General features: G+C 47.7%; 1 long non-coding RNA gene across 1 annotated transcript in view; it reads left to right on the forward strand.

The window, feature by feature from the left end:
- Nucleotides 1-2,369: 2,369 nt before the first annotated feature.
- The window catches only part of LOC143442367 (uncharacterized), a 30,053-nt gene continuing 5,535 nt past the window's right edge, over nt 2,370-26,887 (forward strand). Inside the window, exons 1-3 of the long non-coding RNA XR_013110487.1 lie at nt 2,370-2,468; nt 9,548-9,822; nt 26,036-26,462. This is a non-coding gene — a long non-coding RNA (uncharacterized LOC143442367). The remainder of the gene's footprint in view (nt 2,469-9,547; nt 9,823-26,035; nt 26,463-26,887) is intronic.

The following is a 26,887-nucleotide window of genomic DNA, read 5'->3' on the forward strand; positions in this document are numbered from 1 at the left end:
TTTACATATGAAAGCCCTATATCTGATATGTCTTTACCACTATCATCATACCCCTGTTTTCTTCACTGAACTCATGGATGCTAACTCTTCCTTTGGCTTTTCTGTTCAGCTGTCCCCCACACAGGCCCAATCTCTGGACTCTTCCATGTCATGGCTTCTCTACCTCCATCTCCCTATCCTATTTCCCCAGTTCAAGCCCCCATCCAATTAAGCCCATCTCTCCTTTCCTTCTATCAATGACTGTTGAACAGTCCTTGGGTAGTCCTGTGGGTCCACAGAAGATACTTAAATAGAAGAACTATTTAACTAAATGGCTCATATACAACAGAAATTCCTTGTAGTTCTGGAGGCTGGGATGTTTGTGATGGAGCAGAGAATGTCCAGTTCAGGCTCCTTCATCAGTCATAGATAACATCATCTTGGCATTATCCTCACATGGTGGCCCAAGCTGACTAGAACCACAGAGTCTCTCAATGTTTGGATCCCAGTCATGTCTTTGTGACCCCATGGTCCTCAGCTAATGTCACCCCCTGGGGCCAGTGTTTCAATGTATGAATTTTAGACATAAACACTCAGACCAAAGCAAGGGTCCATGGATTAAATGAACGATGTGGGCAGTTGCAGTTGTGGACAGACCTCTCTCTCTTTTTAAAAATTAATTTACTTATCTTATGTATATGAATACTCTGTCTTCATGCATACCAAAAGAGGGCATCAGATCCTATTACGGATGGTTGTGAGCCATCATGTGGTTGCTGGGAATTGAACACAGGACCTCTGGAAGAGCAGCCAGTGCTCTTAACTGCTGAGTTGTCCCGTCTCTCTCTTGCTAGTACCCAACTATCTCTCCTAGTGACACTGGCTCCATGATGAACACTTCTAACTGCAGTCTCACCTGGAGCCCCCACTCTTCCCAAACTTTAAGGTTTGCTATTTCTTCATCCAGTCTGTGAAAGAGAGTCAAACCTGCTTTTAGGACTGAACTTTTTTTCTTTTTTTTTTCTTTTCTTTTCTTTTTTTTTTTTTTTACCATTTGGCACTAATTATATTCATTTTCTTTTCTAAATTCCCCCCTCTCCCTGTTCATTCACAGTTAGAAGTAAATCATGCTGGACAGTCTGGGCCTTTGGCAGTGGTGAAGACAAATCTCAAGAGGCTAAGTGGCTTGGCTGAGTTGATTAGCAGAACAAGTCAATGCAGAAGCAAAATTAAACCTGAGCCTCCTGGTTTCCTCATGAGTGGTTTTTTTCCCCACTAGCCAGGACTCGGTGCCAGTTGGCATGGCCTGCTCTTACCTCCCACTGGGGTCTGTGGGCCAGGGAAATTGCTGTTTCATTCCAGAGGAGGAAGGCAGGGCACAGAGCAGATGGCAACTCTGATCCTGAGTAAGTAGCCTGTGGGCAGAAAAGATGCCCCAAAGTCTGGCACTTTGACCTGATGAGAGATCTCAGAGTATAACTCAAGACATGGCTCTTTTCTCTCTCAGCTCAGGGAGAGGCTGTCTGTAAAATTCCCTTATCTAACTGGCCAGATCCACCCAAAGGGAAACACAGTTGCCTTCAGTCTTCTGAGTTTGACTAGCTAGAGCAGGGCCATAAACGCCTATCTGCCGGAAGAACGCCTATGGTCTTTCAACATTGTACGGTGGACTTTAGTCATATACCATTGTCCTCTATTTTTGGTCCCAAATAGAATAATTTACAATCCATCACCTGTTCTCTTGTCATGGGCTCTTAAGAACTCTATGTTCTTACTCCTGTGAGCCCTTCCCAAATTCACTCACTTACCGGTCCTCTGAAAAACTGTCTTTCTCGATCCCCAACACACTCCTGCGATTTCCCTGATCCTGGAATGGTTCCCTCCGTGCATGTTAATAAGCTTGTATACCTTGTCTCCCGTTTCCATCTGTCTTTGACAGTGTATTCCAGCCAAACTCTGGAGGGTAGAGGAGAACACTCCCTTTACCCTAATGCTGACACCCCATCCCATCAGGATCTGCCTTCAGAGCTTAGCTGCTGGCTGAGTGCCCGCAGAGGTCCAGGTTTGGCTAGGCAGGGGCAGGAAACTACTGGCTGAATGCTGCTGGGTTCTCTAAACCTAGCTTAGTGTCCCTTGGCTGCTGGAACCAGTTGCCTCTCTGGGTGCCTGGCAATCGAAGGAATGTGCTTTCCACACAGAGGAGGAAGTCTCAAAGCAAGTGGCAGCAGGCTTCCCCGCCCTTCCACGCCTCTGTGGGAGAAACTGGTCTTTGTCTCTTCCAGCTTCTGGTGGCCACAGATGTTCCGTGGCCTGTGGGCACATCGCTCCAATCTCAGCCTGTCTTCACATCACCCACCTCTGCATGTATTTGTTTTCTTCTCCTTCTTTCTTTCAAAGATGCTTGCGATGGCCTTTGGGGCTTGCTCAGACAAATGAGGAAAAGATAACTTTGTCCTGGAAGGTGGTGATGTTCAGAGGATTCAGATTTGGTATGAGCACTTTCAGCTTACTCTCCTTCCCATGGTATTTCACAACAGCCGATGGACTGTGGGAGAAGAACAGCGGACTACAGTTCTGGTTTTATTTTTTGGTAGTTTTTTTTTTTTTTTTTTTTTTTTTGTTGTTGTTTCTTTGTTTGTTTTTTTAAATTTTTGCTCTGTATTGATTTTTAGGTAGGGTCTTACCATGTAGCCCTGGCTGTCCTGGAGCTTGTTGTGTAGACCAGGCTGGCCTCGGGACTCAGAGAGATCTACCTGTCTCTGCTTCTTCCCGAATGCTGGGATTAAAGAAGACCTGTGTCTCTAACCCTAGCCCACAATTCTTTCTTTCATTTTGGAAGTACAGGGGAAATGGGGTGAGCATGGGGATGAAGGAGGGCAGGGAGGGAGAAGAGAGGAAAGGAAGGACAGATGGAGGTTAAGAAGACACATCTTTGCCCCCCCTGCTCTGGATTCAGACACTTGCTGCTGTTCTCATTGTATCAGCTTGATTGGTCTGTTGAGGAGGAATTAGTATTCCCATACTACAGGTAAGGAAACTGAGGCTCACAGAGAGGCAGTTTGCCTAAGCAACTCATCTGACTAGTCAGATGTCTGGCTTTGAAGGCTATGCTCCCTGGGCTCTGCTAGGAAGTTCACAGCCACAGGCCAGTGTGGGCCTGCACGTGCTGATGCCACATCTCTGCCTTCCAAAGCTTATTCCCAGCGCCTGTACTGCAGCACCTGACTCCAGCCCTCAGTAACCTCTGTGTACTCTAGGCTCTCAGGTCCCCGCTGGAGGGGGGAGGAGGCGGAGGGACAAAGAGGGCATCCAAGTGCTGGTCTTCCGATGCTTTGCAAGGGCTGGAGCCATAGGAGGAAAAGGTAGGCAAGACTGATGGGAATGTCAGGTTGATGGTGGGGATGTGTGTGCTTGGCCTGGGTTATAGTGAGACCACACACACACACACACACACACACACACACACACACACACCTACCTCAATAAACAAACAAAACAAGAATGTCCTCAAGGAAGGTTATGGGAGGTATTAAGAGAAATCAGCAGGAGTCTCATCTGGGCATCTCTGTCACATGTTGGACCTCACTTCCCTGTCTGCCAAACAAGCAATTTACTGAGTTTGTGAGGTGACAGACAAGTCCTGAACCTCTGTGATAGAAAATAGGTTTTTTTTTTTTTGGGGGGGGGGTGATAAAATAAAATCTGGAGTGTAAAAAAAAAAAGAAAGAAAGAAAAGAAAATGTCCTAATGAAAAATAGCCTTCAGATTTGTCCTCTGGTTAAGAAAATATTTCGCTCGTCACTTAGCATTCAGTGAATACTGCCTTCTATCACTGACTCTGAGTTAGATAATCCTGGGTGACCATGGTCACAGGGACCAAGGAAAAGCAACCCCTGTGGTCTGGGACCTGTTGGTGCAAGTACACAGGCTTAGAAACAGGGAAGGAGGGAAGAGGATGCAGAAGGAGCTGAGGGGGAGGGGGCGAGGTGCTGCACACGACCCCAGTCTTCCTCTGAAGCAACCTAGATGTATTTGTATGTCTTTTAAAGATAACACAACTAAAGCTCAGAGAGACAGAAATGGCGTCCAAGGTAGCCAGGCTTGCCTTCAAGCAGGCTTTTGTCATATGGCTCCAGTTGCCATCCACCGGTAGGATGGAGAGGGGCCTGAGTCTAGGGAAACCCTGTAGTAACTGTGCTGAGCACTGACTGCTCAAGAAGCACACAGCATGGCTATCTGCGTGTGTCCTGGCTTGGGCCAGGAGCTGAACTCTGGGGCTTCCTGATTCTAGGGAAGATGCTACCTGACCACCCCAGGGTCAGAACAGTGACATTCTGCTGCAAGCCACAGCTTTCTCTGCAGATGCCTTCCTGGGCTGACACATTTATTCATTCATCTACACTTGTATTTTCTTTACTGTGTGGTGGAGCTTCCCTCTTTTTTTTTTTTTTTAATTTTTTAAATTTTTAAATTTTATTTATTTATTTATTTATTTATTTATTTTGGTTTTTTGAAACAGGGTTTCTCTGTGTCTTGGCTGTCCTGGAACTCACTCTGTAGACCAGGCTGGCCTCAAACTCAGAAATCCGCCTGCCTCTGCCTCCCAAGTGCTGGGATTAAAGGCGTGTGCCACCACTGCCCTGCTGAGCTTCTTAAATCCTGGTCTTGAGCCCGGAGCATCAGAGTCTGTGGTCCCAGTCTTCATCTGTGCAGAGGCTGCAGCATTCCTGGGACCTGAGTGTGGTCTAGTGCCTCTCCAGAACACCCAGAGACAACTTCTCCAGGCTGTGGGGTACCTCAGAACTTCTCTCCTGCTCTCTGTGCTCCCCTCTTAAGAATCAAGCCAGGTTACTAGAATCAGGGCACCTGGGCACCTCTCCCCAGGGGACTGAAAGGAGCCCCCTCACATCACAGCCACAGGAGTCACCCACTGTACTGATGAGGAAAACTGAGGCGGGCACAATCTCCTGGGACTCTCCTATCTAGTAGGGACTCAGTCTGAGGGGGATAAGCTTCCTTTTCTCTTATGCCCTCAACCCCTATCCTGGGTGGTCCTCTGACCTACATTTCATTGGCTTTGGTGGGGGATGGGAGGTCACTCTACAATGAGTTGAGCTGTGAGGCCCTAGGAGAGGGCAGCTGCTTGGAAGCAAAAGACTTCCTTCCCAAATTACCTTTGTTCCCCTCCATCAGCCCTGGGTTGCCCACCCCCTTTCCAAACAACAAAAAGCTAGAAGTTGGGCAGGAAGGGGGAGGGATATGACCCCTAAAAGGTCATTCTGAGTTCATCCTCCAGCTCTGCTTGTGTGGGTCACCTGCTTGTGTGTGTTATCAGGTGTGGACAAAGCCTGAAAATCTAATCATGTCCTGTGTGAGCACCTATAATTGAGGCATCCTAAGGAGCCGGAGACCTGCGGTGGTGATGTAGGTAGTTTGAGATGGCTCGAGTCTCCTCTTAAACTCATCAGCTCCATCCCTCCCCCATCCTGTTTGGGGCGAGGTTTCAGAATCTTGTGCTACTTAAAACCCGTTCATCCAGGTAGACGAATGGCCTCTCCGATAAGGCATTCCACAGCCAGCACCAGAATGTACACATTAGTCCAATCCCACCCAGGGGCCTGAGGCGGTCCCTGTAATCGCACCAAAGTAGGAGTGTTGACAAGACCACCACGAGTTCGCCTCTTCCCTAGCTGGCCTAACCTAGGGCTGTGCGTTGTGGGGCTGGGCTCCCCTAGAGACCCGAGCCCAGTCCATTTCTGCACCTGGGCCTGAGCCATCCCGCCAGAATGCAAAGATCGTGGCGCCTTCCTCAGGTGGAGGACAGATTCCCTCCTGGGCCCCTGCTCTCTACCCCCACCCCCTGCCTCCTCCTCCAGGCCCAGCCCTGGCGCCCGCCCCACACTAGCGGCTTTGTTACCTGCCCCGGCGCGCGCGGAGCCTACGAGCGCTACGTGCGGTCCGAGCCAGGGCGGAGACACAGCACAGAGGACAAGGGGGGGCGCGGGCCTCGGTTGGTTCCTCCGCTTCCCTGCCCCCTCCTCACACAGCCCAGCCCCAGCCTGCCGCCACCCCTAGTAGGATCTTAGTGACATTGGGTTCTGACATGCTTTGCCTAGCTTCAAGTTTGGAGGTTCAGGCCTTGGGGCTCCTCGTTTCTTTCCCTGTGCGCCACCCTCCTGAACAGCCCCTCAGGTTCAAAGCGCCCATACTTAATTTTCCACTCTGAGTTTAGGCAACATATGTGATGCTCCCCCACCCCCACCCCCGTCAGTCTGTCTAAGTCTGCGCCCCAGGCCCAGCTGCTTCTGGGACGCGCCCTTGGGTTATCAGCTTCGGTCAGTCTCTGAGCGCCCTTTGCTTAGATCTCTCTGGTTCACAAGTGTCTCCCCAAGATCTAGGCTACTCAGTAGCACTGGCGCAGGCTGACCTGCCAAACGGATGACTTCAATAGGCGACCGAGTGGAATGGAGCCCCAAAATCCTGTCCACTGCATGGATAGTGGGGCATTTCCCGTCTCCCCCAAGTCACGCTCAGCTGTGCTGTCCACCAGGACCTCTGGCCTTCTAGCCTCACCCGGACTGTTCTTCCTGCCTCTTCTCGAAACAAGTGAAAACCTCCGTTTCCAGGACCCACCTCCCTTGGAGAAGTCAGGTCTGACCTGACCTAGGAGGTTTGTGGTAGTGAGCGGTGCACCTTTTGCGCCAGATCATCTACTGGAAACGTTGCCTTTCTGTCTCCTAACAACCCAGTAAGGTGATCCGAGAGCCTGTACCAGGAGGATTTGGGTTGTGAGTTCTATTCTAGAAAGATTTCAAAGGTGGAAAGACAGTGGGAACGTTCTTTTCTCTACACACTCTCTCGTTCCTCTTTCTCCCAGGTTATTCCCCGGGGACCACGCTGCTCCTTTGAACCTCTCCCCACTTTTCTTCTTTCTCTTTTCAGCCCGGAACGGGGTGGGGTGGGATTCCCGCTCTAGATTAATTCGGGTCCCCTGTGGCTTACAGCCTCCGAGAAGAATTTCGAGGGAGGATGTGCAGGGCGTGGAGAGAGGTGGGGAGGGCTGTAAGAATGTGGGGTTCCGGAGGCAAAGGAGAAAAAGGTGGCGAGGACGGTGAGAGATGACTTTCCCAGGGCCCTGGGAAGCAGTGGCCAGTTTGAATGACAAAGGTTCCCTGGAGAGCAAAGGAAAGCTCTGGAGGATGGGAAAGGAGGAGGAGGAGGGTCAGAAGGGCGGGGAGGAAGCTGCAGTGGGCGCCCATCTGCAGCTGCCCTTTCAAGTCCGCTAAATCCTTAACAATGAGAGGAACTGACCAGTGGACAAAAACGGGTAGAGGATGATTAACGTAGCTCACTGAAGAAATACAAAAACCTTGTAAAAACATTAGAAGTCCAAAGTGCAAATGAAAAGGGGATTCTGGGGTTTCCTCTCTATACAACTGGTCAAAACAATGGCAGGCAAAACAGCAGATGTTGGGGAGGTGTGGGGAAGTGAGCCCCTGTCTGGCTGCAGGAGGAGGTAAACTGCAGTCTCTCAGCGGGGTCACTGTAGCCGGTAGCGTAGCTTCACACCGGCTTCGCTTTGATTTGGACGCGCAGGTTTAACAACTCTATTTAGTAAACCCAAATCAATCAAAGATCTATTCTGGCCTTATGGGTAACTGGGCAAAGCTAGTGGTTTTTGTAAATGTTTAATGGAAGGGCACTAGGTAAGTGGATTTATGCCAGGTTCACAGACGGAGGTCTATACAGGATTGAAAAAAAGCACGATGTGGAAGAATATTAGATATAGGAGGAAATACTCAAGATAAGCCAGGGGAAAGCGGAAGTTATCAAGCAGCATGGCTCATTTTATACAATGTCTACATAAATCTGTGTAGTATCCACTCAGCACAGGGTTGCATCGGGCCTGAGAACTGCGCCCAGGCTCTCTCATCCAAGTCTGGAGACAGCCCTTTGAGAAAGATTCTAGCAACTGTACAGGGGAAAGATAACAACCCACATCCAAACTGCAAGGAGATTCAAAATATTGACCATGACTGGAAGAGCACACACGCTTTTAGTCTCCTTTTTACTTTTTAATCGTTTCCCAGGTTCTTTGATAAAAATGTGATAAAACATATGGAAATTGAGATAACAAAATCCATTTATTCCCACGTATCTTCAGTACACAGTTTCTGGTTGGGTAGAGGACAGGTTTCTCATCATGCTGCTGGTCTACTGGGGACCAAGAACCACATACCTGGTGGTTTAAGCCACAGACAGTGCTTCTCAGGGCTGTGGAAGCTGGAGGCTAGCTAGCCCCATATGCTGGCAGGATTGTTCCTCTGGGCTGAAAGAGGATGTGCCCAGGCTTCTCCTAGCTGCTGGCAGCCCCCGGGCTTCTTTGTCTTGTGGCTTCTTGTGAGTCTTCACATCTTCCCTCTCTGCCTGTCTCTTTCTGCATATAAACTCTGGAAAACAGTTTTATCCTCTGTAGATGGGGGCTGCTACTCTTGGACCCTCCAGACTTGTACAGAGGGAGGGGATAGGTGGGAAGGGCTCAGCCAAGGGTCTTAGGAACCTTCTTGCTCCTTTGTATCTTAGCACCATCAGGGGTAGAACTGCTACAGGGACAGACACACAGACCTGGTTCTTTGTTGTGTGATCCCTGTGAGGCCCATGGTCCCTACACACAGCAGATGAATGAAGATTGGCTAGAAGGTTGAGACAGAAGATTGGGAAAGCTGTGGCCAGTAAGATGCTCAGAAGGCAGGAGGGAGGGAACTGGGGATGTCAACCTGATGGGTCTGAGGTTTTCTCACAGTTCAGATTAGCCTCTCCCATCCTAGGTTTCTCCTCTACCAACTTCTACTGTGGCATTTACACCCCAGACAGAACAAGGGTCACATACTTCCTAAGAGCAGGAAAGACTCCCTGCAGGAAGACTAACTCTCTGCATGACTTCTTTTTTTGTTTTTGTTTTTGTTTTTCGAGACAGGGTTTCTCTGTGTAGCCCTAGCTGTCTTGGAACTTACTCTGTAGACCAGGCTGGCCTCGAACTCAGAAATCTGCCTGCCTCTGCCTCCCAAGTGCTGGGATTAAAGGCATATGCCACCACCGCCCGGCTCTGCATGACTTCTAAAGCAGACTCCATGAACAAAAGTGATAAAGCTGGCAGGGCTGCACTGGACCATGCACACCAGTGGTACTGCTTAGAAGTAGTATGACTTAAACATATGATTTATACAATATATGATTTAAACAAACAAACAAACAAACAAACAAAACCCACACATAGTTAACTGGGCATGATGGTTCAAGCCTGTAATCCCAGCAGTTCACCTCTGTTCACCAGAGGCTGAGATAGGAAGAGTGCTGTAAGTTTGAGGCCCGCCTGGTGTACATTGAATGCCAGGACTACCAGGACTATATGAAACAAAACAAAACAAAAAATCCAAACAAACAAACAAACAAAAAACCCAAAAAGACAACAAAAATAGTCACATATTTTGGTCACATATAGACTGTATTTTGAAAGTGTATCCCAAGCAAATTAAAGAGTGGTAACCCAAAATCTTATTTGTTTAAGATGTCTGAGGTGACTATGTGTCCCGAAGAAGAGCGAAAAGCATAGAGAGATGGAAAAGTAGAGCCCAAGCTGTGGCAGACCAACAGACCTCCTGAGACCTGAGCACATGCAGCTCAAGCAGAGGCCGAAGCTCAGTGTGCTCCAGTCACACCAACAGGTACCACTGGGGGAACAGTGACAGAGGAGAGGGAAGCGTCCACGAAGACCAACTCCAGAGGAAGATCTCCAGAGAAAGTCTTACTGGAGCAGAGACCGTGCTGGCTCCACGATGACAGGTGGGTAAGGGAGGGTGCTGTGTAGAGACAGAGGTGAGATTTGCCTGGGAAATGGTAAGATTTAAGTGTGGCCACAGGGTGGGAGGCATGTGGGTCGGTCTAAAGCCAGAGACTAGGAGGCCAGCTCAGCAAAGACCTGGAATGCTGATGCTGCTTTACCCAGCACAGACAGAGAAGAGATACAAGAGAGGTGAACAAAGCCATTTTTGTGACTTAAGACCAGAATTGGGCTGAGGGAATGTTCAGGGGCTGAAAGTGCTTGTCACCAAGCTTGACTTGAGTTTAGTCTCCAGGCCCAGTATGGTGAAAAGAGAGAACTGACTGTTTTTGAAGGTTGTCTTTGGACATTTCCACATGGGCCATTGCACGTGTGTGCATGCACACAAAGAAATAAGTCAATGAAGAGGAGGAGGAAGAGAAAGAGGAGGAGGAGGAAGAAGAGGAAGAGAAGGAAGAAGAGGAGGAAGAGGAGGAGGAGGAGAAGGAGGAAGAGGAAATGAGAACCAGTTGCATTGCAAAAGATAGTCACCAGCAAGACCTGGTGGGATCCTGTTTTCAGGGGTTTTAGTAAGATATGCCTACAAAGGTTGGGACAGATGGATGGAGGCAGAGGATCATGAGGGACTGATAACTCTTGGCAATTGGTGGACACTTGTGAGGAGACATAGACAGATTTTGTGTTACCAGTCTCCCATCAGGGAGCCTTGGAGGAAGACCAGTGTGGGAAGGACTGAGGTAAAGCCAGTCTTGGATCTGCTGGGGTCTAATTGCATGGAATGGACAGAAGAACAATGTAGTAGCTGGTGACATGTGGATCCAGAGCTCAGGAGAGATACTTGGGCAGGCCAGGTTTGGAAGTCTCCGCAGGTTGGAGGAATGGACTGGAGGCTGGGGCTGCTGGTCCCCACACTGCAAGAGAGTTCACTGTGGAAAGGGTCTGGAGAAAGCTCCACAGATGGCGTATCAGGCAGGGCTCATGTCACAGAAGCCCAGGAGGAGAGTACAAACTAGAAGAGTATAAGATGTGCTCATTTCTGGGGCACCCTTGGTGACTCGGTGAGCTAACTCCCTACTAACTTGTGTGAGGCCTGTGAGAAACACTCCAGCTTCTGGTATGTCCTTCTGTAATCCTAAAGAATTCCTGGGTCTCATCTTGGTATTCTACCTATTCTCCAGCAATCTTCGATGCTTCAAGAAATGAAGGAGAAGGAGAGAGAGAGAGAGAGGGAGAGAGAGAGAGAGAGAGAGAGAGAGAGAGAGAGAGAGAGAGAGCCAGATCTTGTCAGTAGGAGCCATTAATCCCAGCACACAGAGAGGCAGGCAGATCTCTGAGTTCCAGGACAGCCAGGGATACACAGAGAAATCCTGTCTAGAAAAACCAAAAGCCAGAAAAAAGAAAAGAAAAAGAAAGAGAAGGAAAAAGATGGAAGAGAGCTTTGCTCACACCTCTGTGAATATAATCTCTCTGATTTGGTCTTTTAAATGTCAGGTGTTTTCATCAGAGACTCTGGTGTCTATGCTTTCTCTTGCCTTTGGTGGTTCTTTGGCTCACACACCCTTTCTGTCTATCTTCCATCCATGTCTCTGTTCTGACTTGTTCTGTGGCCTGCTGTTGATCTGTGGCTGGCCTAGCCTGGGGTTTGTTGAATCATCTGCTCAGCTCAGATTTATTGATGGTGATTGTTCTGAAGCCAACTCTTCAATTCAGTTTTTATAACCCTATCCCTACCCTCTTTGGAGACCAAGTTTCCTTATGTAGTCCAGGCTGACCTGGAATTTGCAGTGATCCTCCTGTCTCAGCCACCCAAGTGCTGGGATTACAGCTTTATGCCCCCACATCTGTACTTTATTAAGCTCTTGAAGGTTTTCCTTTAAGGTCTTTAAGGACTCTACTACCTCGTTTTCCCTCAGGAGACCCAAACTCTCCCATCATTGTTTTGTTTTTGTGTGAGGGGCAGAGATGTTCTCTACCTGTGGAGGTCTTCCTATGTAACTTGCTAGAGTCAGCTCTCTCCTTTACTGTGTGAGATCTAGAGATGGAACTCAGGCCATTGAGCTCCATCCATGCCAAGCATCTCCACACGCTGAGCCATTTTGCTATCTCCCCTTCTTACTGGTGTGTGTGTGTGTGTGTGTGTGTGTGTATGGGTTGAACTCAGGACCTTGAGCATGGTTTAAAAATCTCTCTACTACTAGACTGTATCTTAACAATCTTTTTGCTTTTTATTTTGTGCCAGGGTCTCACTAATTTATCCTGGCAAACCTTGAACTTGAGATCCTCCTGCTTCAGCCTCTTTTTTTTTTTTTTGGTGGGGGGAGACTTATTTTATTTTATGTGTATGAATGTTTTTCTTGCATACATGTATGTGTATCATATGTATGCCTGTTAGATCCTCGGGACTGGGGCTATAGATGGCAGTGAGCCACTATGTGAGTGCTGGGAATCGAACCCAGGTCCTCTGTCAGAGTAGCATGTGCTCTTAACCTCTGAGCCATCTCTTTTACTCAAGAAGCTGAGCCCATGCTTCAGCTTCCTGAGTAAATGGGATTATAGCTCTGGCTCCTAGGCCTGGATCTACCTTCTTTTTATGTTTTTTTTTTTGACAGGGTCTCTCTACATAACTGTGGCTGTCCTAGTATTCCCCATGTAGATCAGGATGGTCTTGAACAAACAAAGATTCTCCTGCCTCTGCCTCCTGGGTGCTAAGATTAAAGGTGTGCACCACCATACCTGGTGTTCTACCATCTTTTTTATCTTTTTGATTTTATTTTCTGGATTTATTTATTTTCTCTATATGAGTATTTTACCTTCATGTAAGTATGTACACCACTTAACCATCTCAGTTGTGAGCCGCTGTGTAGGCGCTGGGAACTGAACCCAGGTTCTCTGCAAAAGCAACAACTACTTTTAACGAATGAATTTTCTCTCTAGTCCCCTACCACCTTATAAACAGGGGCTAGTGAGATGGTTCAGTGGTTAAGGTGCTTGCTGGCAAGCCTGGCAATCTGAGTTCGATCCCTGAGAAGGGAGAGAACGGACTCCTACAGGTTGTCCTTGGACTTCAACATGCTCACCATTGTATGTTCACACACACACACACACACACACACACACACACACACACACACGAAATAGAAAACAAAAATTCATCTTCTGAGCCTCATTTCAGCTCCATTTCCATCTGTGTGTTTTTTTCTTTCCCTTTGGAACTATTTGTCTTGTGTAGCCCAGGTTAGCCTCCTACTCTAAGTAGCTGAGAATGAACTTGAGCTTCTCATCCTCCTGCCTGTGCCTCCTGAGGGTGTGGATTGCAAGTGTGTGTGAGGCAATCACTCCTCCCACCAAGTTACATCCCCAGGCCCCATCTGTATCCTTCTCAACCAGGTATTTTTCAAGTGATTATGTACATCTCTTCTTGGTCTCTCCACCTCAGTAATCTGGTATCTGTTCCTACATAAATTCTTTGTAATAAAAATGTCTCCCCTGCCACACACAAATGATGTGTTCAAGTCTTAACTTGTAGAACCTGAAAGGCTCTTTACAGATGTGACTAAGTTATAGCTCTCAAGAGGGGATTATCTTGGGCTTATGGTGGACCCTAAATATAGCGACTGGACTCCTTATAAGAGCAAAGAAGAGACTGAAGGCTAGACATAGAGGGCAAGGTCACATGTACAGAAAGACAGAGTTGACCTTATCAGGTACAGTCTACCACAAGAGTGTCAGAATTGCTGGCGGTCCCCAGGAGCTAAGAGATAGGCATGGAATAGCTTGTCACTCAAGCGTTGGAATGAGACAACCCTGTTAACAGCGTGAGTTTAGACTCTGGCCTTCAGACCTCTGCAGAAACTCATTCTGTTGTCCACTTCCTGGTTTGTGGAGATTTGTGAAGACAGCTGACAGAGGGACGCAAAGAATCTGAGCGCATGCTCCAGGGCCAGGTGGGATTCTACATGCCTTCTAGAAATTACTTCATTTACTCCCCCACCATCCAACCAAGCAGATAGTCAGAAAAACTAAATTCACTTAACAGTTACTGAGGGGACTGTGTCTTTGACATTTAAAGATTGAACATTAGGTGGGCATGGTGGTACACGCCCTTAGTCCAGCACTTGGGAGGCAGAGGCTAGAAGATCTTTGTGAGTTTGAGACAAGCCTGGTCTACATAGTGAGTTCCAGAATAGCCAGAGTTATATATAGAGACCCTATCTCAAAACAAAACAAAACAAAACAAATAAACAAAAACACCCGTGAAAAAGAATAAAATAAAAAAATCAATCTGAGCAGTGTCCTTTACTGTTTTCTTTCCTACTGAAACCTACAGGCCCAGAACTTACAACATTTGCCCAGGGCCATAGAGTGAACAGTGGTGGAGCCAGGTTCCAACCCTAACTTCTGTGAATATCTTTGACGGCTTTGCACTTCCTCTGAGGTCACTGGCAGAGGCTGGGGTAATCTGAACAAGGGCTGGGTTTTATATAGTGTGAAGGCTGGAGTCGGGAAAGGGATTGGCAAATTTGCAGGAAATTTCCAGTATAGAGGAAATAAAGTAGAACTGGCCTGATGAACTGGGAGATGGGAAGCAGGAGATGAGCCTTTGATGACCCCATGAGTAGATGTCCCTGGAGTTGAGAGTCAGGGAGAGGTGTCTATGGCTATCCAGGACCATGCATGTTCTAGAACCCAGAGCAGGAGCAGTTCTGGGTAATTATAAGGTTAATTGTAGCCTTAGGGTAATCAGTTGACCAAAAGTGGGTCTGTAGATGTGATCAATAGACTCCACTAGGTCAAGGGATGAGACAGGCAGAGGTCATACTGAGGGCTGGGGATACAGCTCAGTAGTTAGAACGCTGGGTGAGCATGCCTGAAATCTTGGCTTTGACCCTCAGGACCTGAAAGGTGAAGGCAGGGGCATAAGAGATTCAAGGTTATCATTGGCTGAGTTCTAGACTAGCCTGAGATACTGCCTGAAAAACAAAACAACAAAGATGAGGAGCAGGAGCAGGAGGAGGAAGAGGAGGAGGAGAAAGAGGAGAAGAAGAAAACCACTCTGGAAGTTCAAAGCATCAGACAACCTTTCCTATGCTTACTGAAAACTATAGAAGCAGACAGACAGACAGACAGACAGACAGACAAGATGTAGGAGGACATTTGAGATGAAAGGACATAAATAACCATAAATAACAAAAGACAGGTAGTCTGGTGTGGTGGCTCACACCCTTAATCCCAACACTTGGGAGGCAGAGGCAGGAAGATCAGTGAGTTCAAGGCCAGTCTGGTCTACAGAGCGAGTTCCAGGACAGCCAGGGCTACAGAGAGATAATCTGTCTCAAAACAAACAAAAACAATAAAGATAGGAAGATTGATTGTTATGAGGATTTGGGTATGTCTTAACTGATACCTTGCAAAGTAGATGCAGGGATTTAGCTACACACACTTTGAAGTGTGTTCAAGTTTTTTTCTTAAAAACTTCACAACTGTGTTTGCCTCACACTTGAAAGCCTTGGTCTGTCCATCCTCCAGGGATACCTTGAGTATGTTTGGCATGCACAACAGAGGATGTCCCTGGAAAACACAGGAGTGGTGTTGTGACACACTCTTCCTACTATATGAGTCCTATCTATGTGAGTCCCCAGTCACCAGGCACTGCCTATTCAGAAGCCTCTCCAAGTCAGGGATAGCTTCTTAGCATTTGGGAATTTTTAGAAGGACATGTATGCTTTGTTCATGTAGCTGCATGAGATCTGCTCAGTGTGATGGGTCTAGGCGAGCATGCTCCCAGGAAGTGAAGTGAAGGAGTTCTACTCCTTGAGAGAAGTGGTTTCAGAGACTGCAGAACACAATGGAGAATTGCCCCATAGAGTGGCAGGAAGTTGGAGTTCTTGTCCACTGACTTTCTGAGTCATCCACTCAGTGATGGCTGAGGACACTCCCAGGGCCATTCACTCTCTGACTGTAGAATGCTGCCCAGGAAAAGGAGTCTGGCTCAGGCCAGAGAAAATCCTCATGCAGAGAGCTGTGAGCTCTTGAGGTGGGGAACTAAATCTCTTGTAAGGTGTCAGGAAGGGAAGGCTTTTGGGTAGAATGCTAATAGCACTTTGTAGCCAAGAAAGCCCAGTCATGGGGGTCTAACAGTCCTTTACTAGATGTTTGTCAGCAATGGAATCTCTCACTAGCTTCAGAAAGCCCTATAAGGGAAAGTCAGTGAGATGAAACATTTGGTATGTAGGGTGGAGGAGTTGAGGAAAGCCTAAGCCTGCTGTAGCGTTCGACTGGATATGTACAGAGAGATGGGGGAGAAAGTGTGGGCACCAAGGGGAGGGAAGGTGAATGGTGTGAATCTATCGGGTATAGTTAACATCTCCAAGTCACATGTGTGTGTATGTGTGTGTGTGTGTGTGGTATGTGCCTGTGCACACATATGCATGTGTGTGTATGAAAGCATGTGCACATAGAGGCCAGAGATCAAACCTTGAGTCTTCCCCAGGAGCCATTCACTTTGTTTTCTAGAGAGCGTATCTCAATGGAATCCAGAGCTCTCATATTCAGTTAGGCTGGCTGGCCAGTGAGCGCCAGGGCTCCTCCTGGCTTTGCCTCTTACAAGCCCGTGCCGCCATGGCTGGCTTTTTAAAACGGCACATTTTGAGAACATGATGCACAGACCAGGAACCTTTAAATAAATTTTTTTTTATTACACCAATTTAGTGGGGGAGGGGGCACCCTTGGAGGTCAGAGTACTACCTGCAGGAGTCGGTTCTCTTTTGTTCAGATTGTGGAACCCAGAGGCAGCCAGCTACCTTTATCTCCTGAGACATCAGCTTCTGAGCGCAAGTCAACCAGGCTCTCTTTACCTTTGACCTACTTAAGAGTAATAATAACATTCATTTAAATTACTTTTAATATCTATCATCTACTTTTCAATGTATCTATCACCATTATCGTATCTTTCTATCATTTATCTATCTCCCCTCTGTCTATCTATCTATCTATCTATCTATCTATCTATCTATCTATCTATCATCTGAATCAGCCCAGGATGACTTTAAATGAACATATCCTCCTGCCTCTGCTTCCTGAGAGCTGAGATTCCCACCATACATAGATGTAAAGACCATCTTTAAGGTACCTACTTATCGAGTTTACTGCATGTCTTAACATTTTTCACAGTCACTCTGGCTGGTAGATGCTATTATAACCCCCAGTTTATAAGTGAGGAATGAGGACTCGAAAGGCTGAACAGTGGAGAGAGGGTCACACAGCTGCTGTGTGGTAGGAGGGGATCATTTTGACATTTCTCTGTGCTGTCTATCTGCATTTGCCCCATGGCCTCAGGAAAGATGGGGTACCAGCAACAGGCCTGAGCAGAGGCCTAGCATTTTAAGTTGTTAAATCAAGTCTGCTCATGGCTACACTGAGTCTCTGAAAGAGATTTGAAGGTCAGAGACAGACAGTGCCCTCGTTTCACAAAGGGTAGATGACATTGAGGCCCAGAGTCATGGAATAGCTTTTCCAAAAGTCCCATGGCTTGTCCCTGACTCTTATTTTTGGGCAGGGTTTAATGTAATCCATGCTGGCCTCCAATGCGCTACATTGCCAAGGATAGCCTTAAACTTCTGCCCCTCCGACCTCCATCTCCCAAAAGCTGGGATTACAGGCACGAGTCACCATGCCCAGTTGTTGTTCCTGAGTCTTTTTGTTTTATTTTGTTTCATTCTTTGAGACTGCTTTGAAAGGGCCAGGCTAGCCTCCAACTCCTGGTCCTGCCCCGGCCTCAACATCATGAATGTTGGGATTATACTGTCATCACGGTCTGTTTCATCACTGCTTCTTTACCTTAAATTGTGTTTCAAGATGTTATCTGGCCGGGCGGTGGTGGCGCACGCCTTTAATCCCAGCCTGGTCTACAGAGTGAGTTCCAGGACAGCCAGGGCTACAGAGAGAAACCCTGTCTTGAAAAAAACAAACAAACAAAAAAAGATGTTATCTGGATGCATATTATCAGGAGGGAGCTCAGAGAGGAGGAAGAGGAGGACTGACAAGGCCAGTGGTTGGGACAAAGAGGAGGATGGTCAGAACACCCTCTGCACTCATGTCCTTGGTTAGTCTTGCTCTGCTGCCCTGATGGGTTTCCCCTAGTTCCCTTCATAGACTGGGAACTTCTTGAGGGCAGAGATTTCAGCTACTCTGTCTGCATATCCTCAGTACATACAGAAGACTCACTCACTGAATACTTGGCGATGAGATTAATGATGACAGCATCCTTTAACTGGGTGGCTGATCTGCATCAGACATGGCACCGAGTCCTTTTTATATATGACGCCATCACATGAGTATATTAAAATGTCTTTGGTTACAGGTGACAAATTCAACTGAAAAAAGAAATGTTCCCCCTTGAGTCAGTTTAATATATATATATATAGTTAAACTGAGCTTTCCTCCAGGATTATCTGGATCCTGGCACTCAAACATTGTCCCTTTTCAATTTTTGGCTCTGTATCTTCTGTATTGACATTGGTTTGGGAAGGCCCTCTAGGTGTGACTCAGTTGGTGGGGTACTTGTCTTAGCAGTCATGAGGTACTGGGTTTGATACCCATTACTGCATAAACCAGGCATAGTGGCACGCTCTTTAATTCCATCACTTTGGAGATGTAGGCAGGATGATTCAAGTTCAAGACTGTCCTTGGCTAAAAAAATGAGTTGGAGGCTATCCTGAGCAGTATGAAACCCTGTCAGAAATTGGGGGCAGTGGGGAAGGGGGGTTTGATACTCCTAACCTCCGATGTCCCAGTAAAAAGGGGCATCTCTTCCCAGTACATCTAAAAGACTGTGGAAGGAACCCCTCCACCCTGACTCATGAGTCAGCCTAGAGGCACCTAATTCTTAGCTAGTCAAGGTACTTTAACCCATTAATGGGCCATGCTTAGATAAATATCTAGCAATCAAGCCAAAGGAAGGGTTGGTCTAGTCAAATGTAAAAGAAAGCCTCAGGTTTGTCCAGACAACTAATTGATATATTTTAGGACAGGTAACCCCATTTTCCAGATTAAAAAAAGAAAAAGAAAATCTGGGTTTGCATGAATTGTAAATAATTTGGGACACATGTCTCTGTTAGGGTCTAGAATGAAGGCACGGGCCGTGCATTGTGACGAACACCACACTGACTCTGTGGACCTTACAGTAAGCCCAGGTAGACAGAATATCCACCCCACCAGGCAACTGGCCAGCCAAGAAGTCTTCTTAGGAGCCTCCACCCTTGCACAGGTTGCTGGTGCCTGGCTTCCTGATCTCTCCTGACTCCAAGACAGGCAGCAGGCAGGCAGCTCAGGTCTGAGCAACTCCAGTGCCTAAGGGCTGTTGGTGTGGATCCAGGTGGATACTGACCAGTTCTGCCCACAGCCTGTGAGCACCTGGTACTCTCCACCCCCACTTCCACCTGTGCCCTAGGGGGGAAGATAATAGCTAACCTAGACTGTCCTTGAAAAGTCACCCCCAAAGCCAGGACGTTTACATTTTTCTTCTTTTCTTTTTCTTCTTTTAAAGACAGGTTTCTCTATATACTCTAGCTATCCTGGAACTGGTTCTGTAGATTTAGGCTGGTCTCAAACTCAGAGTTCTACTTGCCTCTGCCTCCTAAGTTCTGGGACTCAAGGTGTGTGCCATCATGACTGGTTCCAGAAAGGTGGGGCTTTTGTTGCTGTTGTTTGAGATAGGGTTTCAGTGTAGCCCTGGCTGTCCTGGAACTCGCTCTGTAGACTAGGCTAGACTTGATCTCAGAGATACACCCACTTTTGCCTCCTGAGTTCTGGAATTAAAGGCATGCGCCACCACCACCCAGACAGCCAGTTTATTTTTAAGCTGAGGTAGATCTTAGGTTTCTTGAGTTGGTCCCAGGGATAGTTCATGGCAGGGCTTCCGCCTTTGTTCTCCTTTTGGTGCAGACACTTCCTGGTGGGTCATGGGTCAACAGAGCAGTTCTAGGCACGAGCATTTCTCATAGTCAAGATGACTCAGGGTGGCAAGTGTAAACCAGAGTGGATGCCCCAGAGCCAGTTCGGTTCTTTATTGGGAGGTTAAGAGTTCCCTGGCATCCTGACTATGCTTTCTCTGGCCTGTTCTATCACGCTTGGTACTGTGGAGAGTCTGATGTCCTGGGTGAGAGACGCAGTTCTGTTCTTTTGCTGAATAACTGGAGACGGTTCATACCACTCGGCTTCTCAATGGCTGTAGGTGTACTGAGGAAAGCCTAGACTGTCCATCTCACAGGCTGGCTCTGAGGGGGCCTTCGAAGGTGCTGGGAAGAGCCTCTTCTGCTCCCTTAAGTCTGTGGAGTCTGTAGGGGGTAAATGTGAAGACACTTCCTCCCGCTCCAGGCAGCTGCAGAAGCTGACATTGGAGAACAGAGCTGGAGAATTCTGGCTTGGTTCTTACACAGGCGCCATGCCTTGCAGCTGTGTGGCCAAGGGTCGGTATCTTTGCTTCTCTGAAGTTAAATCATCTCTTCTAGCAAGAGTAAAATTGGCGATGGGGGATGAACACGATGGATACTTACCAATTCATGCTTTCTTTTTTCCTTCTTCTTTGGTTTTGGAGACAAGAGAAGCTCAGGTGGGTCTGGAACTCAATTGGATGCTCTAATCTTTCTCTTGCTTCCAAGTCCTGTGTGCTGCGATCATGGGCATGTACCACTTTGTCCAATTTCATAGTGTGCTGGGGATCAAATCCAGGCCTCTACATATATTAGATAAGTACTCTATCAACTTGGCTCATCTCCAGCCTCAGTTCACATAATTATAACTAATGTTATGTTAAGTCCATCTGACCAGGCATTAAAGACACTATGGTGAGCAGAGACAGCCTCTTTCCAAGAGATTCAGGGGGGAAATAGGCACATAGGTCGTTAAACCACAATTACGGCAGATACTGGAAAACAAGATACAGATTCCTGTGTGAAAATGGGACAGGATAAATCGGAGAGGGCTTCCTGGAGGAGATACTAATTGACCCAGCATATGAAGCATGAACAGGAAGTGTTGGGTGTATTTTTTTTTTTTTTTGGTCTACTTTATTGGGTTCTTACATCTACCACTCTTCTAACCCTTATTCCACCCTAGTCCTTCGAACCCCCACTCTAGGTAGGAAAGAGAGAAGGTTAGAGGGGAAAGGGTTGTAGACCTCTTTAGACTACTTCCTGATGATGGGGGTGTTGGGTTCCTTGGAGAAAGTCCAATCTCCATCTTCAGGATATCTCTAATCAGCAATGCAGCAATCCAGCAATGCAGCAATCCAGCAATGCAGCAATCCAGCAATGCAGCAATCCAGCAATGCAGCAATCCAGCAAAAGTGGCAACAGGAGCAACAGGGGGAGCAGTGGCCACCACAAACCCTCTTGGGGCTCTTGGATTTATACCCTCTTCAGAGTCCCCAGAATTACAATAAACTATCTGCAGGTGGCAAGAACCCCACCCCACCTAGAGCACTAGACAATCATAGTGACTGGATAACCTAAAGCAGGCCCATATCCCACACTCGGGATTAAAACAAAAACATATTCACTTAACATAATTAGGTTTTTAAAGAAACCAAAATTCTCACTACAAGGAAGGGCTTAACCCAGGTACAAAGTCCTGAGACAGAAAACCCCCCAAAAGGCCAGCGGAGTGAGCGCCTTGGAACAAGGGTCCTGGGAAAGGGAAGTCCAGAGCTGAGAGGGGAAGGCTTTGTTGACCTTGTTGGCCATGCCATGCAGTTCAGGTGTTGCCATATTTCAACAAGATTCCTCTGGGTGTAGCTTGGAAGCGATGTCTGAGCACTGATGATGCAATCCGCTGCTGAGAGGCTGTTACTATGACACAAGTGAGTGATGGGCATTCAGGAGTTTGGGGTTTGGGGATGGAGAAGAGCGAAAATTGAGGGGTGACATGGTGGTACTCTGTGGCATAGTAGAAATTGTTGAGAACAGTTCTAGGGCCCCAAAAGAGGCTTCTGTAGGAGGGACAGATGGATAGCACACAGCCCCTAATTAAAGTATCCTTGACCAGTTCCCCTAACCCAAGCAACTGTGGCCACAGTTAAGACCACCAGTGTTTCTATCACCCACAGGTGCACACATACATAGAGATGTACATGTGTAAGACACGTGAACCAGTGCCCTTGATGGGCTTCTTTTTCCAGCACACAGTGAAAACATTTTTGAAAGCACAGTGAGCTACATGTTGCCAAATCCTATGAGAAGAGGTGACTGCCTCAAATCCAAAGCTAGGCGTCGTGGTGCATGCCTTCAATCCCAGCACTCAGGAGGTAGAGGCAAGGGGATCTTTAGGAGTTTGAGGCTAGCCTGGTCTTTTTTGTTTGTTTGTTTTTGTTTTTCGAGACAGGGTTTCTCTGTGTAGTCCTGGCTGTCCTGGAACTCACTCTGTAGACCAGGCTGGCCTGGAACTCAGAAATCCGCCTGCCTCTGCCTCCCAAGTGCTGGGATTAAAGGCGTGCGCCACCACTGCCTGGCTAGCCTGGTCTTCATGAGGCTAGCCTGGTCTTCATGATGAATTCCAGGCCAGCCAAAGGCTACATGGTGTGAGACCCTGACTTGAAACAAACAACAAAAGAAACAAAGAGAAAGAAAAGCTCTGAGCACTGTGCTGTGTGGCAGAGGCTGAATTCAGTCTGAAAGATGAGTGGCAGAACTGAGAACTCAGAGACAGGTCTCCTGTGAGGGAGCGCAACAGTGGACATGAGCAGCAAGTAGACAGTTGGAGGGAGGCGAGGTGGAGGCGCTTGGCTTTTGTTTTTGATTTCTGAGGTAATTTGACCACATATATTGGCCAACAGAAAGAATCTGAGCAAGCAGTAGAAATTCAAGAGAAAGAAGAAAACACAAAGTTGGCTGTGGGGGTTTATTCCTGCAACCCCAACACTTGGAGGCTGAGGCAGGACGAATGGTTTTTGAGTTCAAGGCCAGGCTGAACTACGTAGTGAGTTCCATGCTAACCTGGGCCTCAATAAGAAACCCTGTCTCAGAAAAGCCCTAAACAAAGAAGCACATAGTTCCTGTATGTTTGCATGTGGACTTCTGTAGGCAGGTGTGTGTGTTCATCCATATGCATGTGTGCTTCTGTGTGCATGTTTGCACATGCATTCGTGAGAGGAACAGATAAAGGATGGCGTCTCCGTTCCCTGCCAAGTAGGAGGCGGAGGTGCCACTGAGATCAAGAACAGAGACCTGCAGTGTGGGGAGAGTGGTGAAGGTTGGAAGAAGCAGCTGCTGGGTGACTGGTTGCTGGGCAACGTTCAAGGCCCATCTGAGGAGAAGATTGTGGAGTAGTGAGCAAAGTCCTCTTGCTTGTGATGTGACAGATTCTAATGTTTGGCTTGCTAGGCACAGGTATGGAGGAAGCAGATAGCAGGACTTTGCCTGGCCAATGAGATAAGAGACCTAGGGCAAGGTTGCTCGTATCATGGGAATGCTGGACCTCAACCCTGAGATGTATCAAGGAAGGGCACGAGGAAGAAGAGGGGTGACGGATGGTGGTAGGCCTGGGCTGCAGGTACCAATGGCATCAAGAAGCAGTTGGAGTGGGACTTGTGCGATGCTTGTGTGGGGAAGAGTAGAGTTTGGGGTCAGGTAATGCAATGTCCGAGGTACAGGCTGAGAACTGGAGTGGCTGTTGCCATTCCTGTGACATCAACAGTACCCGAGGCCAGGGTGCATGTGCGGCCTGAGAAACACAGAATGGGAGTGTGAGTAGACTGTTCCATTTCTGAGATCATGTGACCCATTTCCTCCTGTCGTTAACCTGTCAGCCTGTCACTCTTCCTTCTCTGGCTCACTATACCTTTACTCCAACACTTAACTTTTCCCTTTATGCTTCTGCTTACAATGTCTGGTTTTCTAAGCAGCTTTCCCCAGATGTCACGCCAAGAGGGCTTCGTTGGGGCAGGGGCGTCAGAGGCAAGGACGCCCCTGCCCCAACCTTCTTTTTGTCCTTCCTTACGCCAACAGTCCTTGGCTGTACTGATTAGTGGGATTCAGAGTATAATTCTCATCTAATGGATTAGTATCCTTACAGGAATGGATGCTAGAGTCTGCTTCTGTCCCTCCACACTCATATGCTGGTACAGCCACTCCTAAAGTTACTATGAGGATAAAGTGGGGACATGGGCATAGGACCTGAGCCCCAGAGCTCTGTACCATCAGACTCTCTTCCTCAGAAGTTAAGATGACAAGAGTCTAAGTGGCCTGTCCAAAATTGTAGAACCAGGGTGTAGTCTTGCTCACCTCTGCATTTGAAGTCTAGAGTGGAAAGGAGCCAGAGGTGAGCTGTCCAGGAGCGCTGGCTCCTTCCCAAGTCTTCACTCACCTCCAGTTCAGTTGTCTTAGTCACCCCAGGTCTTAGCAGCAGGGAGCACATAGCCCTTGGCTTCCATAGAAGCATAGACCTGAGAGCTTGCAAGCTTTAACACACTGGCTCCTCTGTTTCTGCTTGAGGTTTGTATCACGATTAAACAGTTGTCTTTCCAAAGTTCATTTGAAGCCTCATCCCCAGTGTTATGGTGTTTGGAGATGGGGTTTGGGGAGATAATTCAATCTGATGTTGTGATCGGGTTGGGGCCTCGTAATGATGGATTAGTATCCTTAGAGGAATGAATGCTAGAGTCTGCTTCTGTCCCTCCACACGCATATGCTGAGGCAGGCTGCATGGCAGCAATTCCAGGGTGGCTGTTTGCAAGCCTGAAAGAGGACCCTTATCAGGATAGAAACAGCCAGTCTCTTGATGTTGTTTAGGCTCTGGTAGTGTAGCTCAGTGGGTAGACCTGCTTAGTAAATGAGAGGGAAGCTCTGGATTTGGGCCCCTGTACCATGAAAAGAAAGAAATGAGAATTTGGTTGTTAAGGCCATCAGCCCTGCCCCTTCTGCCCCAATTTAGTAAAAGCCTCATCTGTTTCCTCTGTCTCTTCTTTCTCTTCTTCTTCTCTTGTTTTTAAGACAAAGTCCCACTATGTAGCCTTAGCTGGCCAGGAACTCTACATAGCTGAGGCTAACCTCGAACTCTGAGAGATCCTCTTGCCTCTACCTCCGGAGGGAGCTGGGATCAAAAGAGAAAGTTATAACACCTGGCCCATTTCCTCCTCCTCCTCTTCCCCTCACCCCATATCTTTAAGAGCCCACTCATTGCTTTTTCCTCATGACAGGGAGCTTGCTACCCGAGACAACCCATCTGTCTTGGGAAAGCTGCCTGTCATAAGTGCTTCATCCTTCAGGGAAGGAATTTACCCACTGAGTGGTCTTCCTGACATCTCACCCTTATGTTCCTGACTCACAAAACCAGCTTCTCTCTTCCCCAGGGTTGTCCTTAGGGAATTTGGGAAGAGATGGTCACCATCCACCCATTTTAGACTGCAGGAACAGAAGTCACGTCAGTGGTCTGGTCTATATCCTTACTATTTGTATACCCCCTCACACACACACACACACACACACACACACACACACACACACACACGAAGGCTTCTATGTATTTGTTGGTTGAATGATTAAAACTATGTTTCTCCAGGTTAAATATTTCCACCTCTACCTTCAAGGTCTTGTTCCAAGCCACCCGCCCTCCACCACCACCACCACCACCATCATCATCATCATCACCTAGCAGCGACTGCTTTTTCAGAAATGATTGACTGGCATAGAAGAATGATGTATGGATGCTTACAACTTGATAAACACTCCTCTTACAGCATCCTTTCCCCTGGCCTCCTCTGCCTTGTCTTTCAGGACTACACAGCCAACATCTTGATAGAAGACAAGAAAGGCTGTAAAAAGCACAAAAAGGGTGGTCCAGCATGATGCCAGCACTTGGGAAGCAGAGGGAGGCTGATCTCTAGGAGTCTGAGGCAAGCCTGGTCTATGTGGTAAATTCCAGACCAGCTAAGGGCTACATAGTGAAACTTTGTATCAAAACAAGAAAGCAAATAACAAAGCAGAAACAAAGAGGGAAGAAAAGCTCCGAGAAACGAGCAACTGTATTGTGTCGATAAGGCTGAGCGAGGACCAGAAGCCAGGCAGGGTGGTGCAGGTGTGTGGGTTCCTACTTCTGGAACCAGTTAGGGCAGGTTGCAAGTCCCAGCACCTCTACTTCAGGGCGGTGTGACTGGGGCAGGCTGTGATCTCCCTGAGCCTCTCTCTCCTATCAATAAATAACACCTACCTCATACCTCCACAGGGCAACTGAATTTCAAGACACGACCTGGGATGCTGCCATTAACAGATTACCCAGCACAGAGGCAAGGCAAGAGTGGAGGTGATGGAGGGAGTTAGGAGCCCTACCTAGATGACTGGGGCCACTCCATAGGGAGCAGGAGCCCAGATCAAGTCTCAGCTCTTCTGACAGGGGGTCACCTTGCAAAAGTGGCTTTCCTTTCCTGGACCTCCTTTCTCTTATATGCCACAATGGAGGGGGGAGGGTATGCTCTTCCTGAGGTGGCTGGAGGAATTTGTTGAGTGGGCAGGAACAAAGTTCCCAGAGAGGTGACTGGTCACCTCAGCAGATGTTTGTTTTCTGTCTCTTCACAGGTAGCATTCACTTGTGTCTCACGTGAATGGGGCAAGCTGACTCCTGTAGACGGACACCCAGATGCATCACCTAGGAGGTGAAAAGGGGACACATTTATCTGTGGAGCAAGGACTGTGTGCTTTAAAGCAGAAGCAAGTGCCCTAGGCCTTCCGCCCTCCTCCCCCTCCCCCACTTCTTCACAGTGTGGTTACTTTAGATTTGGAACCAAAGAGTACTCAGAACATGAGCAAAAGCATGTTGATCTCTATGAATTTGAGGCCAGCCTGATCTACATAAAGAGTTCTGGGCCAGCCAGAGCTACATAGTGAGACCTTGTCTCAAACAAATAATTTAAAAAAAAAAAAAATCGAGCCTAGAAAATGAATTAGAAAATATAGCTGACTGAAAAGAGCAAAACTGGCTCCAAGAGACTGAAACAGCAACCAAAGAGCATACCAGAGCTGACGCTAACTCCCATCCCCCACCCCCCACATATGTAGCAGATGTACAACTTGGTCTTCA

This window comes from Arvicanthis niloticus, chromosome 5, assembly GCF_011762505.2.
Source record: "Arvicanthis niloticus isolate mArvNil1 chromosome 5, mArvNil1.pat.X, whole genome shotgun sequence".
NCBI lineage: Eukaryota > Metazoa > Chordata > Mammalia > Rodentia > Muridae > Arvicanthis > Arvicanthis niloticus.